Source organism: Tenrec ecaudatus, chromosome 11 (assembly GCF_050624435.1).
Source record: "Tenrec ecaudatus isolate mTenEca1 chromosome 11, mTenEca1.hap1, whole genome shotgun sequence".
Taxonomy (NCBI): Eukaryota; Metazoa; Chordata; class Mammalia; order Afrosoricida; family Tenrecidae; genus Tenrec; species Tenrec ecaudatus.
Window position 1 is genome coordinate 80,594,286 of NC_134540.1, and position 15,148 is coordinate 80,609,433.

Consider the following 15,148-nt stretch of genomic DNA (forward strand, 5'->3'; position numbering starts at 1 on the left):
AGAACTCTACGGGCAGGAGATTGAACATCTTAGATCAAAAGATTTTGGAGGCCCCAATACCAAAACGAATGGTCAATGTCCCAACTTCTTAAAGATAGCATGGGGTCAAGGAATGGTGGAACTGAAGAAGTCCAAGCTGCAAGAAGGCCCTGACAAAAACCAAAACCAAAACAAGGCTTCTAGAATTGGTAGATGGCGAATTGAGATGCTTCCACAAACAGCTGCGATGTTGTGAGCACTCTCTCCTCCATGCCAAGAAATAAGGAAAACAGGTCCCTGGCCAACCAACTGGAAAAGATTCATATGCTTGCCAATTGCAAGGAAAACGATGGGCCTGCCTTGAGAGATATTATTTGATAATTTCTCTTAGATCACCAACTTGGATCACTCATGGCATTCTGCTCTAATCTGGCACCGCAGTGGTGTGGCCTTGGAAGGCAGGGGACCCTTCTGCCAAAACTGGTGATGGAAAAGCATGAGCGCGCTGAGCATTTCTTGAAGAGCATTTCTTGAGCAGACAAACCACCGCAAGTTGCGTGGCATAGACACTGGACACCATAGAAGCTGCCCTGACCCTAAGAACCTGCACCTGCCCTTCTGGATCTTCATGCTATGCGCACGCGCTGTACTTACACAAAACACATCTCTGTCACTGCCTGTAGAACCATCTCCTCTAGCCTGAGCTCTGCAGGCTAGACTGGCCTGCAAGCCAGACTGGGCAAATCTTTCTCCCAGAGGCTCACTCTCCAACACGACTAGGAGCACGAAGAACTCAGCAACCCAGGAGGGTCCCTCTGCTCCCTCGCCATCCTCAGAACTCCTGCCTGAATCTTGTCCTCCAGCTACCAAGGCAGCACCATCACCACCCTGGAAACCCGCTCCCAAACTGTGGACCAAGCAGAAATAATAAAACTTCCCGGCCCTGCCTTGAGGTATGGCGACAGATCAGAAAGATCAGGGAAATCTGTCTTATTTGTTCATTTGTGTTATCTCTGCCTGTCTGCTTTTTACCATCTTTGATTACAAACTAAATCGGAACCATTGAAAACCCTCCCTTTAACCTTGAGGCAGACCACCATTCACTGCTTTGAATGTTCTGAAATTGAAAATGCTTAGCATAGGTCCCTCTAGGCACCAGGGGAAAAGCATTTTCTTGTTCACAGAGATGTCACCTTTTCCTCCCTGCAAGATTCTGCCCTGCAGCAGAGCTCATCGGTGGACCTGAATAGAAACGAGACTAGAAAGTCAGAATGTGATAGACTAAAAACCACACACATCATTTTTATTATTTTCTTCTTAAAAATGGTCACTCTAGAAGGCTAAGCATTTATTCCAATTAACTGGTTTTGACCTTGTCTCGTATTTTGTGTAAATAATTCCCAATATTAACACACCCTCATCCTTGAGGAAAGTTTTCTCTTAGAACCAGACAAAAGTTATTTAGAGCGCTGGTGGAAAGGGTGGGCGATCAAGCATGCCAGGCTTCAGCAAAAAAAGAAAAAATGAAGAGGACTCTAGTGACCTTCACAGGAGGCTGCGCCCTTTGGGAGCAGCTGAGTCTTACAGGGAAGAGTGCATACCTATCCATATCATTCTATAGTTAGAAAAACAAAAACACCGTAAAGGAGATGGCATGGTATTTCCTCGGACCTCACCAGTGGGAAAGGGGAGGCTCACCATCAGCCCAAGGTCAACTTCACCGTCTAACCTTCCTTCTCAATTCTCAGACCAACCATCCCTCCCACAGCACTCTTCACGTCTTTGCTGGTTTCAATAATTCATTGCAATGGCCACACAGAACCCACAGGCAACACTCACAATTATGGGACCTGTCAGGGGCAGTAACAGATTATAATTCAAGATTAGAAATGCTCAGGACGCGAGTCCTTGAACAGGACAGGCTTCCGTGTCAAGCTTACAGGAAGATCCTCAGCTTCTTGCCCATGAAGCCCCTTGACCTCTGCCCTTGGCAATGTTATCAAGCTCTTTTAGTACTGCCAAGACATTTGCCCAAAGGTCATGTCACTCTACCATGAGCCTCAGCATGAAGATGCACCGCTTGAGTCCTGTGAGTCAGTAAGTGCTGGAAGATCCCTTTACACAGCAAGCCTCCTGCCTGAAGGCACCAGCCGCGCTCCCTCCGTGAGCAAAATCCTTCCCACCCGCAGTCTCTTCCCTTGGCTGCTGGTTCTGTTCTGCTGCTCTGGTATCCCCACCTTTCCTGTCCCCGGTTGAGTAGACTCAAGGCACAGGGCTCTCAGAGTCCAAAGAACTCAGTTCACTCCTCGTTGATCTTTGAGACGGTAGAATAAAATCTTCCCTCCTGCTTTTAAATGGACTCATTTTATACTCAGCAGGATAGCAAAATCGATTGAGTCCCACCTTAGAATTCCAAGATTTTACACTCAACATTAACCCAATGACCCTCCCAACTGAAACCTGGAATCTATCAGCCTCTTTCTCCATCTTATCTCCCCCAGCCTGTCAGCAGAAAGCCATTTGACGGTTGTTGAAAAGACGATGGATAGACGAGTCGCATAAGTAAATTACTGTGCCCGAAGCACTCATTTGAAACTTCAAATCATATTGAAGGAAAGCACGGGAGCTTTCCGGTTGTAAAAGGGAGGATAGGTTTTATGTTTTGAGAAACTGTTGTCAAATAATGAAGGGGATGTAGCTAGAAAATAAGGCCTGAACATGAGTTTTACAATGGTCTCAAATGGACGCAGACGTAGGAGCAACCTACGCGTGACTGTCTCTGCTCTGAAGACGCACAAATTCAGGCACACAATAAGAGCTAAAATGAATCTACATCCCATTACATGCAGGGGTGATCAGGGTATGCTGACACTGTGGACTCAGGTCTCCCAGAAATGTTAATGGGGTTCGTTCACCCGCAAGAGGTCCTTGGGAAAAAGTCAGCCAGCAATGGATAGGCATGTGGAAATCATGTAAATCTACAGAAGAATTGAGGAAATTCATCCTGCGTTCACTTTGGACAGCAGGCCAGAGGGATAGATGACAGCTGCCATCAAGTATGTGACCGGGTTCACAAGAAGGAAAGAGTCCTGACTTAGTCTGTGTGAGAATCTCCTGAGAGCATTTCCCTCTTCGCGTTCCTTCTTCCCCAGCACCTGCTTGGTTTTCAAAAAAGATTTAAGACAACGTACAAAGACTCCTATGATACCAAAAAGGGAAACTAGCATTTAAACGTGGTTGATGAAAGAGGGGACCATCAAAAATTCTCTATATGTATTATATATAAAATCTATCTATCTATCTATCTATCTATCTATCTATCTATCTAATAGAAGTGAGATTCGTACACCAACTGTGTTTTGTGAAATGGGTCCCAGTGTAGGTTCTGATTTTTTAAAGGTAGTCAAAGGGCAATGAATGAAAGGAAGTTGGGTTTCAGAATAAAACGAGCCATGTCCCAGCAATCGCTGTGGTCCAGTAATGGGTAAATAAACTTGCCTGTGATGAGTCCTTCATCATTATGAATGATTCAGTCAGGCCCTGGATTGCCCACTGTCAGACACATCGTGGAACATAATTCCAAATTTGAGGAGACAAATGCTGGGTTCAATGGACTCTAAAGGTTCCACTGGAATTGGTCTCATTACTTTGAAGTTTGATATAGGCTCCTAGCCAGGGTTATGTGTCCTGTAGCTACGTCACCTCAGTGGCCTCAAAAACAGGAAAGTCTCATAGGTTTTGACTAGAGTAAGATGAGATAATAATGTGGGACAAACTCAAAATCATTAAAAACAAAACACAGGCCAACTGATTAGATAGGAACCAAGACTATGACCCTAGTCACCCTTAGGTCTGGAAATGAGCTAAATTTTCAGCTAAACCATAGACTTACCTTTCAAGGGAACAGTAATACCAAGGAGGTTCCCATACCTTAGACTAGACAACCATTTGAGATCAAAAGGACAACCGTACCCAAGGGCAAAGTACAAAAGGGTGAGGAAAGAAGGGGGGATGGAAACAGGGAGGGGAATGGGGTATCAGATGCTACATGGAGGGTGATTTCCTCGGTAAACTTTTACTAACTTCACAATAATTTTTTTTAAGTAAGAAAGAAATCACCAGGTCTCCAAAAGAAGAAAGTCTTCAGAGTGCCTTTCCAGCTTCCTTCTGGGAGCCAGCAGCAATCCCCAAAGCCAAGCTCTTTAGTACCCGAATGGCCCCTAGTGGTACAGCCCTTAAAGTGCTCAGCGGCTATGAGAGACACCCCTCATTCAAACCCACCAGCCACTCCATGGCAGAAAGTTGAGGCAGTCTGCTCAAATAAAGATTTACCCCCTGGGGATACCCATGGGGGCAGCTAGGAGTCAGAATTGACTTGATGGCAATGGTTTTTGGTTTTAGTTCCCCACTAAAAGATAAGGCTAGAATTTAGTACCTGGAGAACAGGAGGGCATTTTTTTTAATGACATCCAGGTGAAAATGGCTGATATATTGCATTCACATCTTGGAGCACTGAGTTGAAGTCTGGTCCCTCTTTCCCTGTGGAGATATAAACATATCATTGTGTGCTCACCTCCCTGGTATGATCACTGCAGACAAATGGGTGCATAAGCAATTGTGGCAAAGAAAGCTGATGGTGTCCGGCTATCAAAAGATATAGCATCTGGGGTCTTAAAGGATTGAAGGTAAACAAGGAGCCATCTAGCTCAGAAGCAACAAAGCCCACATGGAAGAACACACCAACCTGTGTGATCACGAGGTGTTGAAGGGATCATGTATCAGGCATCAAAAACCAAAAAAAATCATATCATTGTGAATAAGGAGGGGAGTGCAGAGTGGAGACCCAAAGCCCATCTGTAGGCCACTGGACATCCCTTACAGAAGGGTCTCGGGGAGGAGACAAGCCAGTCTGGGTGCGATGTAGCAATGATGAAATATACTGTCTTCTAGTTCCTAAAGGCTTCCTTCCCCTCCCCCCACTATCATGATCCCAATTCTATCTTACAAATATGGCTAGACCCGAGGATGTACACTGGTACAGATAGGAACTGGAAACAGGGAATCCAGGGAGGATGACCAGTCAGGACCAGTGGTGTGAGTGGTGATACTGGGAGGGTAGAGGGAAGGTGGGTTAGAAAGGGGGAACCAATTACAGGGATCTACATATAACCCCTTCCCTGGGGGATGGACAACAGAAAAGTGGGTGAAGGGAGACATCGGACAGTGCAAGATATGACAAAATAATTTATAAATTATCAAGAGTTCATGAGGGAGGGGGATGGGGAGAGAGGGGAAAAATGAGGAGCTGATGCCAGGAGCTTGGGTGGAGAGCAAATGTTTTGAGAATGATGAGGGTATTGAAAGTATAAATGTGCTTTACACAATTGATATATGTATGGATTGTGATAAGAGTTGCATGCGCCCCTAATAATATGATTAAAATAAATAAATATTTTTTTAAAAAAAGAAAATGGCTGATATAGAACTTTTCCACAGAGCAGAAGCACGGAGAAATAGGCAAAGCCTGTGGCAGTTCTTGGCAGTGCGGGAGTGACCCACACTCTATGACGGCCAAATATGGTCACAGATGGCCTCTAAATCTGTGTAGTTTAACACAGTAAAATATATTTTTATCTTCATTCCAAATGCAGGTCAATGTTGACGCACAGCTCTCCTGGAAATGGAGACTGAGCCTGAGTGCCTTCTGATTTCTTGTGTAACTACCTTCAGCCCATGGCATCCAAATTAAGTGCCCGAGGGGAGAGAGGGAATTGAGAATGGCGTGTGACTGCTAAAGACGTATCTTAACCGCTGGTTCCAGATTTCTTCTAGAGCAGCTATGCTCTGGATCAACCACGAAAAGAAACCGAGACCCTGAGGGTCTGGGCAAGGGGCCAGCTGCTAACACTGGTGGTCCCAGTGCCTTGTCTGAGACATTGATGAAACCTTAACTCTGCTTCTGAGAGGGAAGAAATGGCCGAAGGACATAGCCAGAGCTGGGTTGAGGGTGAGTGCCTGGTAAAAAGTCGCTAATAGAACTTCCAACACAATGGAAGGCTCTGGATGTCTACTGATCCCGTTGGGTGTACTTGCATTGACATAGTTGTCCGGAGGGCTCACTCTATGCAAGAGCATCGGCATTCACCAGGGTTCCAAGCTATAGATCCCAATTCTGGCTTAATGGAGGGAAACACCAATTTTGGAAAAGATATAAGCTGACTTAGCGAATCCCTAGAGACCAGAGAGAATTGGGGCGGAGAACAGATACTAAAACCACATCCTACAGTACCGCTGGGACTGGCCCAGTGAGGCTCACCCTTCAGCTTCTCTGGGAACAAACATCGCAGTTTGCACACTGACACCTCTGAGGTTGGTCATAGAACAATCCCCGAGAGCTCTCTTTTCTCTCTGTGAAAACGAGAATTGTAGGACGGACTCAGCTGGGTATCTGCTTCTTTGCACCACCAACTTCCAGCGTAGCCTCTAAGATGTCGCCATCTGATTGTTGGAGCTCAGACACTGGCCTGAGTCCTAGTTATGAGAGGCTGTAAAATCGATCCGCTTCACAAAAATGCAAAGGTGTCACAATATACTCCTAGAAAGGCTAGACTAAACCATGGGATCTCTGTGAGTTAGAATCAATTCGATAACAAGTACCAGAGCCCCAAACAAATGACCAGTGTCCATTGTATGCCTGTGTGTGTCAGTCAAAGAAGGGACAGTGGGTATTTTTAAAGCAGAGTCAATGTAGAAGAGAGATATGGGGCCTTTTCATATACGAAGGAGCCTTAGCATTGCTGTTGGGTAAGCACTGGATTGCCACCACAAGACTGGCTCCATTCGCTCCTCGGGGCAGAGATGAGGCTGTGGTATCCTGTAACAGTGGACCATCTCAGACATCTTATACAGGGTCACTGTGAGGGGGGAGCAGCGTGGGTTTGGTTTGGGTTTTTATAATATGTGAACTGAAGAAATGAACCCCCATATTGCTCCACCACACCACCTTTTTCCTGGCAGAGATTTGGGGAGGATGTGAACATTGACAGATGGAAACATTAGAGATTAGAGGTACATTGTTTTGAGCTCTCATCTGGCAAATGGGTCCCAGGTGTTATTATAAGATTATCCTCTAAGAAAAACGATTATCCGCTTTCAATAAGAAAAATCTCTTAAAGCTTTCCATTAAAAATAAAGAAAATGCCTTAGTTAGGGTAAAATACTCCAAAAGTGGTAAGACCCAGTCTGTGACGTCTTTACCAACTGTGCAACTGGAAGCAAACCATGAGACCTCTCTGGGTTTCTGTTACATGAAAGTCTCTAGTGGATTGCTATTTAATACTTTGCACTCAACTTTTATACTTTAGAAGAAGTTTCTTTGTGTACTTTACTGAGGACATTTATTAAAAAGATCTAAAGTGGCCAGTCTAAGCTGCTGCTTTACACCCCTATGGTTTAATTTTGCCTGGAGCCCTGGCGGTGGTGTGGGTATGCTTCGGGCTGTGACCTGAAAGTCAGCTGCTCAAAACCACCACCTGCTTCATGGGAGAAAGATGGGGCTTTCTACTCCAGTCAGCCGTTACAGTCTCGAAAGCTCACAGCAGCCCTGCACCCTGTGTGATAGGGTGACTGCGAGTCGGCACTGACTCGAGGGTAGTGAGTGTGGTCATTTGGTTGGGGTTTGAGCAGCATCCAGGGGAATCATACAATGACTGTATGTTTGACCACCTTTTTGCACCATGATCTCATGAGATTCATCCGTATCATTTTAGGCGCGTTTTAAAGACTGGAACTGATTATTGTGAAACATGAATTTGTTAGTGGCTTTAAAAATGGCTGCATCATATACTCTACAGACATAAGAGCAATAGCAGCAACAAATAGATGAACATCTGTGTTCATTGCAGGACTTGCTGTGTTCGTTATAATAGCAAGATGGAAGCAGCCTGATTCCTCCCAGGGGAGGCATGGATAAACACACTTTGGTCTATACACACAATGAAATATTACACATTGAAAAAGAAGGATGATGAAGCGGGAGCCCCTTATGACGTGGATGGCTTTGGAGGGCAGTTTGCGAGGTGAAGTCAGTCAACTGCCAAAGGACAAAGATTGTGTAAGACTATTGCTATAAACGAGAAAATCAACGTAACAGTTTTTCATATTCAAGGAAACAGACTTTGGTGGGAGGCAAAGGAGGTGAAGGGGGAACAATAGGCTGGAGGGTGGTTAGGTAATAAGTGGGGAATAACAGAAAAGCGTTGACGTAGTCAAGCATTTCATTTGAACCCACAAGCAATGCTTACGGAAGCAGCAGGTAAGAGAGCAAACGATCCATCGCACTGAGTGAATCTGGGTCACCGGACCTCTTCAAAGTGCTGGAAAGCAAGGATGCCATTTTGAGGACTTACACGGGCCTGACAGAAGACCTGGTGTTTTACATGGCCCCATATGCATGTGAAAGTGGACACTGAATAAGGAAGACCAGGGAAGAATCGATGTATCTGAAGTGTGGTGCTCGCAATGAATATGGAAACTATCATCGACTGCCAAGAGAACAAACAATTCTGTCGTGGAAGAACTACGGCCAGACTGCTCCCTAGAAACAAGGATTCTGAGACTCCAGCTCAAGGACTTCGGCCATGTTATCAGGAGAAAGCAGTCCCTGGGGAAGGACGTTCTCCTTGGTAAAGAAGAGGGGCAGAGAAAAAGAGGCAGACCATGGACAAGATGCATCGACACAGTGGCTGTAACAATGGGCCCAAACACAACAACAGCTGTGAGGGCGTGCAGGACTGGACAGTGTCGTTGGTTGTACATGGGGTCGCTGTGAGTGGAAACCAATGTGACAGCACCTAACAACAACAAGGTAAAGGAGAAGACAATACCCTACAACCCAAAAAAGAGCTTTAAAGGGTGGGGGTGGGGGGATCAAAGCAGCTAAGAAAGAGTGGGGAATAGGGCAAGCTATTGAGAGATTTGATATGCTGTTTAAATGGTGATCTGAATATCACGAAAAATTCACATTAAGTAGTACAGTTTTATGTGCTTAATTATTGAAAGTGTAAAATTTGGGGAAACAGATATCTGACATCCACTAGAAAATGAAGAGACGTTCTAGGTCAGCTGAGGGCCACTGACGGCTCCTCGGAGATCAGCCGAAGGTAGTTCTGTTGCTGATCCCAGACTTCCAAAGGTTTATTAACAAGAAGAGGGTGAAAATCAGTGACAGGAGAGGGAAGAGGAGGCGGCACAGAAAGACATGGACCAGAAGAAGACAGTGAGAGTGGGAGAGATGAAAAGATAAAGGAAGGAGGGAGGGAGGGAGGGAGGGAAGGAGGGGCCCGGCAGGAATGTGCTTTCTCATTTTCTGATATCTAAAGTTCCCTCAAAGATGAAGTTCAGTTGCAGAAACAGCTCTGTGCCTGGACTGGCAGGAAAGGAAGACGCCCAGTTGGGCAGAGAAGGCAGGAAACCAGGAAGGACTGGCCTGGAATGGAATGGCTCAAGTCTTTAGCATGGAACCTCTTGAAAACTCATCAGGCACCACTGAAAATCAGACCCACCACAAACATGAACGTAAACCGAGGACGGTTTTGCCCGACGATCATGTTCACCCACCTAGGATGCCACTGCCCTGTACCAGCTTCTACTTCCAACAAAAGAACTAGGAAAACTGAGGTTTGGATGGGTTAAGGGCTTATCAATATACCGAGAGTTGAGAAAGGAATGGAGCTCGATTGTGTTATTCAGTGGACGCCTATCATTTACTCCCCCCGATCAGGCTGCATGGAGCCCTGGTGGGACAGTGGGTTATGCACTGGGCTCCTAATTGCCGGCTCAGCAGTTCAAATCCACCAAGCACTCTATGGGAGAGAGATGAGGCATTCTTCTCCCGTCAAGACTTACAGCCTCACAAACCCACAAAGGCACTTCTACTCCAGATACTGGACATCAGATATCTGGAAACCTAACAGGTTTCTAGGAGTCACAAATTGACTCAGTGGTAGTGGGTTTGGTTTGAGTTGAGCCTTGGTCTTCAGCATAGAGTTTTTAACTTTTGTCACATGACAGCAAATATTCTCTGAGGGAGGATAAACTTCGTTTTACCCCTTAGAACAAAACAAAAGATGCTGTGGAAATTGCCCACTCAACTATCTCTTGATGTGTCCCCATAAGAACAGCTTTTTGCCACTTCACCTGCACTTTTTTTTTAACTGCAACAGTTCAGAAACAATTGTTATTGTCCTGATCACACTATTCTTGTGTTCGATTCCATGCTCTGGCCACATTATTCTTTCACTGATTCAAATCCAGCTCCAAGATCGTGAGCAACTGATTGCTCGGTTTACAGACTAACAAAATCCAGACTCGAGGGTGTTGAGGACTCACATGACCACACTTTCCATCACACTCTTCGACCTGCTGAAGCATGATCTGTGCCAAACAATGTGAAACACAGAGCTAGGAAAATTGGCTATGCTCCAAGGTAGAGATTCTTAAAACGGAGTAAGATACCATGACCCTCCTATTAGAATGGCTAATGTATATGAGAAAACCAAAACAATGCCCAACACTGGCAAGGATGTGGAGCAACAGGAGCGCCCACTCATTGGCGGTGGGAATGCAAAACGGTACAGCCATCCTGGAAGTCAGCTGACTGTTCTTAAATCAAATCTTACCATAGGCCCCAGGGAGCACTTTCCTCCCATCTAACCAGTGAAGTTGGAAAGTTATGGCCATTCAAAAACCTGCACACAAATATTGATACCAGCTTTACTCATAGTTGCCAAAATGTAACAGGATCAAGGTGAATGGGTAACCAAATGGAGCTATGTCCATATCACGGAATTCTCTTCAATAACAAAATGGAATGAGCTACCAAGGCATACACCAACATAGAGCTTAAATGCATATTGCTAAGCGATGCAAAACTAAAAAGACTATCTATTGTACCAGGAGTCTTCAAAAACTTCATGGGAAGACAGAATTAAAAGAATTGAATTTTCCTCTAAAATTTTGAAGGCCCTCATACGATTTTATTTATATGGCATTTTGAAAATAAATAAATAAGTCATTTTATTGGAGGCTCTTACATCTCTTAGAACAACCCATAGCAATGGTATCAAGCACTTTTGTACCTTTGTTGTCATCATCATTTTCTAAACATTTTCTTTCTACTTGAGCCCTTGGTATCAGCTCCTCCCTCCCCCACCCTTCCACTCTCATGAGCCCTTGATAAATTATAAATTACTATTATGCCTGCTGTCTTCCTTCACCCTGTTTCTGCTGTTCGTCCCCTTCAGAGGTGGGGGGAGGTTACTCATCAATCAATGTGATTGCTTTCCCCTTTCTCCCCCTTCTCCCCCCATCTTCCCCCTAACCTCATGGAATCACTACTCCCGTTACTGTTGCTGACAGGGTTATCTGTCCTGGATTCTGGGTGTAGAGAGCTTTGATCTAAACCAGGGTACATGCTCTGGTCTAGCCGGATTTGTAAGGTAGAACTGGGGTCATGATAGTGGGGAGGAGGAAGTATTAAAGAACTAGAGGAGGGGCATCATCAGCCCAGAGTGCCCGGGCAAGGAGGGTGGTCAGAGCCGGGTGGCACCTTGCCACGCTGCCAGTCGCAGCTGCTGCGGGGTCCTCACTCCCCCAGGCTAACACCATACACCAAGAGGAGTAGACCTCTTCCTGTCTTGCGATGGAAGTCTCCGGAAAGAAGACTTTCAGCTCCGAGGAAGAAGCAGCGAGCTACTGGGAAGACCTGGCTATGTCCTACACGCAGAGGACATACCCAAGAAGAGCTTCGAGAGTTCCAGGAGGGAAGCCGAGACCATGAAGCCGTGTTGGAGACGCAGCTGCAGCAGACTGACACCAGGAACAGGGGCTTCCTGTCCGAAAACAGCCATCTCTGCATGGAGCTGGAAACCATCAAGGAGAACTTTGAAATGCAGCATTCAAAGGCTGCTGGCAGATCTCGGCCTTGGAGATGACCACCCACAGACAGAGGCCATTAAAGACCAATCGCAGAAGTACATCAGAGAGCTGGAACAGGCCAACAACGACTTGGAACGAGCAAAGCGAGCCAGGATCACGTCGCTGGAGGACTTTGAGCTTGAATCAAGCCATCGAGAGAAATGTCTTTTTGGAGAGCGAACTTGAGAAGAAGAACCTCCTGGAATCCGTCCTGCGGCTGAAGCATGAAGCCAGAGATCTGCGGCCGGAGCTGACCATGCAGCAGAAGCAGGAGGAGCCCTGGACGCCCTGCCCGGTGCACTCGGAGCTGAGAGGACGGACACCTCGGTGCAGGCCACAGCTCCCTGCCCTCCACCCCCGCTGTTCATCGTGGCCCAGTTCCAGACTAAACACACCAGGGACCTTCAGACGGGGTCTGGATGACTCAACTGGCGGGACAGCCCCCACCCCTGCAGCCCGAATATCGGCCCTCAGCATTGTGGGAGACCTCCTGCGGAAAGTTGGGGCCCTGGAATCCAAACTTGCCTCCTGTCGGAACTTCGTCTATGATCAGTCCCCACACCGAGCCGGTGGCCCAGCCTCAGCACAGGGGAGCAAGAACAGAGATGGCAGCGACAAGCAGGCCAGCAGCACCAGTGTGCCTTGGGGGACCAAGGGTTGGGGGACCGCCTGGAGTTTGAGAAGTCGCTCGTCTTCAGAAGCTCCCTTGCAGTCACTGCCGTCCGCCCAGGGCTAGTCAGGATGCCGCTCGAGGAGAAGCAGGGGCCGGCGCTCCGGGGCTGTGGCTTCTCTTCCACTTTTCTAAGCTCGCTTTTTTAAATGTTAACTGTATTTTAATGTAAGCGTGAGAACAAAAAGGCCGCGGTCGCCACAGTTGCTTTGTGCTCCGGGTGCTGTCACCAGTGCTCCCCGTGAAAGGTGGTCTGCTGACCCCAAACCTTGCTGAGAGTTGCCATGTGGTCGGGACAGGATGGGGGCCCTCTGGGAAATGGTCGAAAATGTGCGTGATGAGACCAGGGTTTACACTAACCCACAATTCTGAGTGGTCCTGAGAGGAGGCTCTCACCCCTGACCCACACCCAGCTGGGATTTTCCAGGACAAACTCTCCCATGCTTTATGAAAGCACCGTAAGGAATGATGGGCTTCAGTCAGGTCTCAGACTGAAGAATGGACAAGACACGCTCTTCTTACCAGTGGCCGTGCCCCTGGGAGGCCCTGCCACTGCCTCTCACTGTCGATTTGAGAGTGAGTGGTAAGAGTCAGCGTCTTGGTGACTCGGGGTCAGAGGGTCTCTGTGTCCTCCTGAGGCGAGTCCCAGCCTGGGGTTCTCCTGAGTTGCCCCCATTCTAGAGCCCGAGGACCCACGGGGAAGACTGCCTGTTGATACTGCCGTCCGAGGACAGGACCTCATTCAAAGCCATGATCAGTTATCGGGAGCGAGATGAAGACCAGGATTGTGTGGGAAGCTGCCTCTTCAAAGAGGCTTGAAGTGTGTGGCCCCTCTCAGCGCCCGCCGCTGGACTTGACTGCTCTCTCTCTCTCTCTACCTTCAGATTCGAGTCAGAAAAACGCTACTCCAATCAGGAGCATGCTCCTCACTTAATGACATCCCTTTGGCTCTTAAGTTATTTTCCGAAAGACCAGCCAAAGTGTCTAAGTTGTAAATAGAACCTGAAAGCCAACAGACATTACACCTCCTCAGTGCCAGGTTGGTTACCCTAAGAAACTTCCACAACCTGCATCCATCAAAAATGGGCTTTTATTTTTTTTAAAGAACAATAAAATCAAGAGAAATTATAAAAAATAAAATAAAGAACTAGAGGAATGTTGCGTGTGCTATCAGTGTTATACTGCACACTAGCTGACACGTCCCTTTCTTGTGGCCCTTCTTTGAGGCCATGTCCAATTGTTTATAGATGGACTTTGGGTCTCCACTCCGTGGCCTTCATTCGCATCAATAATTTTTGTTTGGGATCTTCTGATGCCTGATACCTGATCCTGTCTACACTTCGTGATCACACAGGCTGGTGTGTTTCTTCTGTGTGGGCTTTGTTACTTCCCTGCTAGATGCTGCTTGTTTAACTTCAAGCCTTTAAGACCCCAGATGCTATATCTTGTAATAGCTGGGCACCATCAGATTTCTTCACCACATTTGCTTATGCACCTATTTTGTCTTCAGCAATCATGATGGGAAGGGGAACATCACAAAATGCTAAGTTATTAGAACAAAGTGTCCTTGTATTGAGGGAGGACTTGAGAGGAGGCCCATTGTCCATCTGCTACTTTAATACTTAACGTATAAATATACATATATAGACCTCTACCCCTAATGTTATATTTACATATATAATTCCAAATTTATGACTCTATAACTGTTTTTGTATATGGAATTCCTAAAATCACAAACTATACAGACAATAAACAGATCAATGGTTGCCAAATTTTGAAAGTGTAAAGAGAGCTAAATAGGAGACATGTGTAGAATGTTTTTTAGCAGGGCTGCAAAGTTGTTTTGTATAGGAGAGCTTTAAAAAGTTCATGGACATTGGGCCTCCACTCAAGTACTCCCTTAATGCAAGAATACTTTATTCTATTACACCAGCATTCTATGATGCTCATCTTCCCAACATGATCGCTGAAGACAAAGCAGGTGTATAAGCAAATGTGGTGAAGAAAGCTGATGGTGCCCGGCTATCAAAAGATATAGTGCCTGGGGTCTTAAAGGCTTGAAGGTAAACAAGTGGCCATCTAGCTCAGAAACAACAAAGCCCACATGGAAGAAGCCTGTTTAATCATGAGGTGTCAAAGGGATGAGATATCAGGCTTGAAAGAACAAAAATTCATACCATTGTGAATGAGGTGGAGTGCGGAGTGGGGACCCAAAGCTCACCTATAGGCAACTGGACATCCACTTATGGAAGGGTTGCGAGGAGGAGGTGAGCCAGTCAGGGTGCAGTGTAGCAACAATGAAACATACAACTTTCCTCTAGTTCCTAAATGCTCCCCTCCGCCCATTATCATGATCCCAATTCTACTTTACAAATCTGGCTAGGCCAGAGGATGTACACTGGTACAGATAGGAATGGAAACACAGGGAATCCAGGACAATGATCCCTTCAGGACCAATGGTGAGAGTGATGATACCAGGGGGATGGAGGGAGGGTGGGGTAGAAAGGGGGAACCCATTACAGG

The 15,148-nt window shown here is 46.4% G+C and overlaps 1 pseudogene; it reads left to right on the forward strand.

Annotated features, from left to right (window-relative positions):
- The first annotated feature begins 11,680 nt into the window (after positions 1 to 11,680).
- Positions 11,681 to 12,691, forward strand: LOC142460988 (nuclear distribution protein nudE homolog 1 pseudogene; annotated as a pseudogene).
- Positions 12,692 to 15,148: the final 2,457 nt, after the last annotated feature.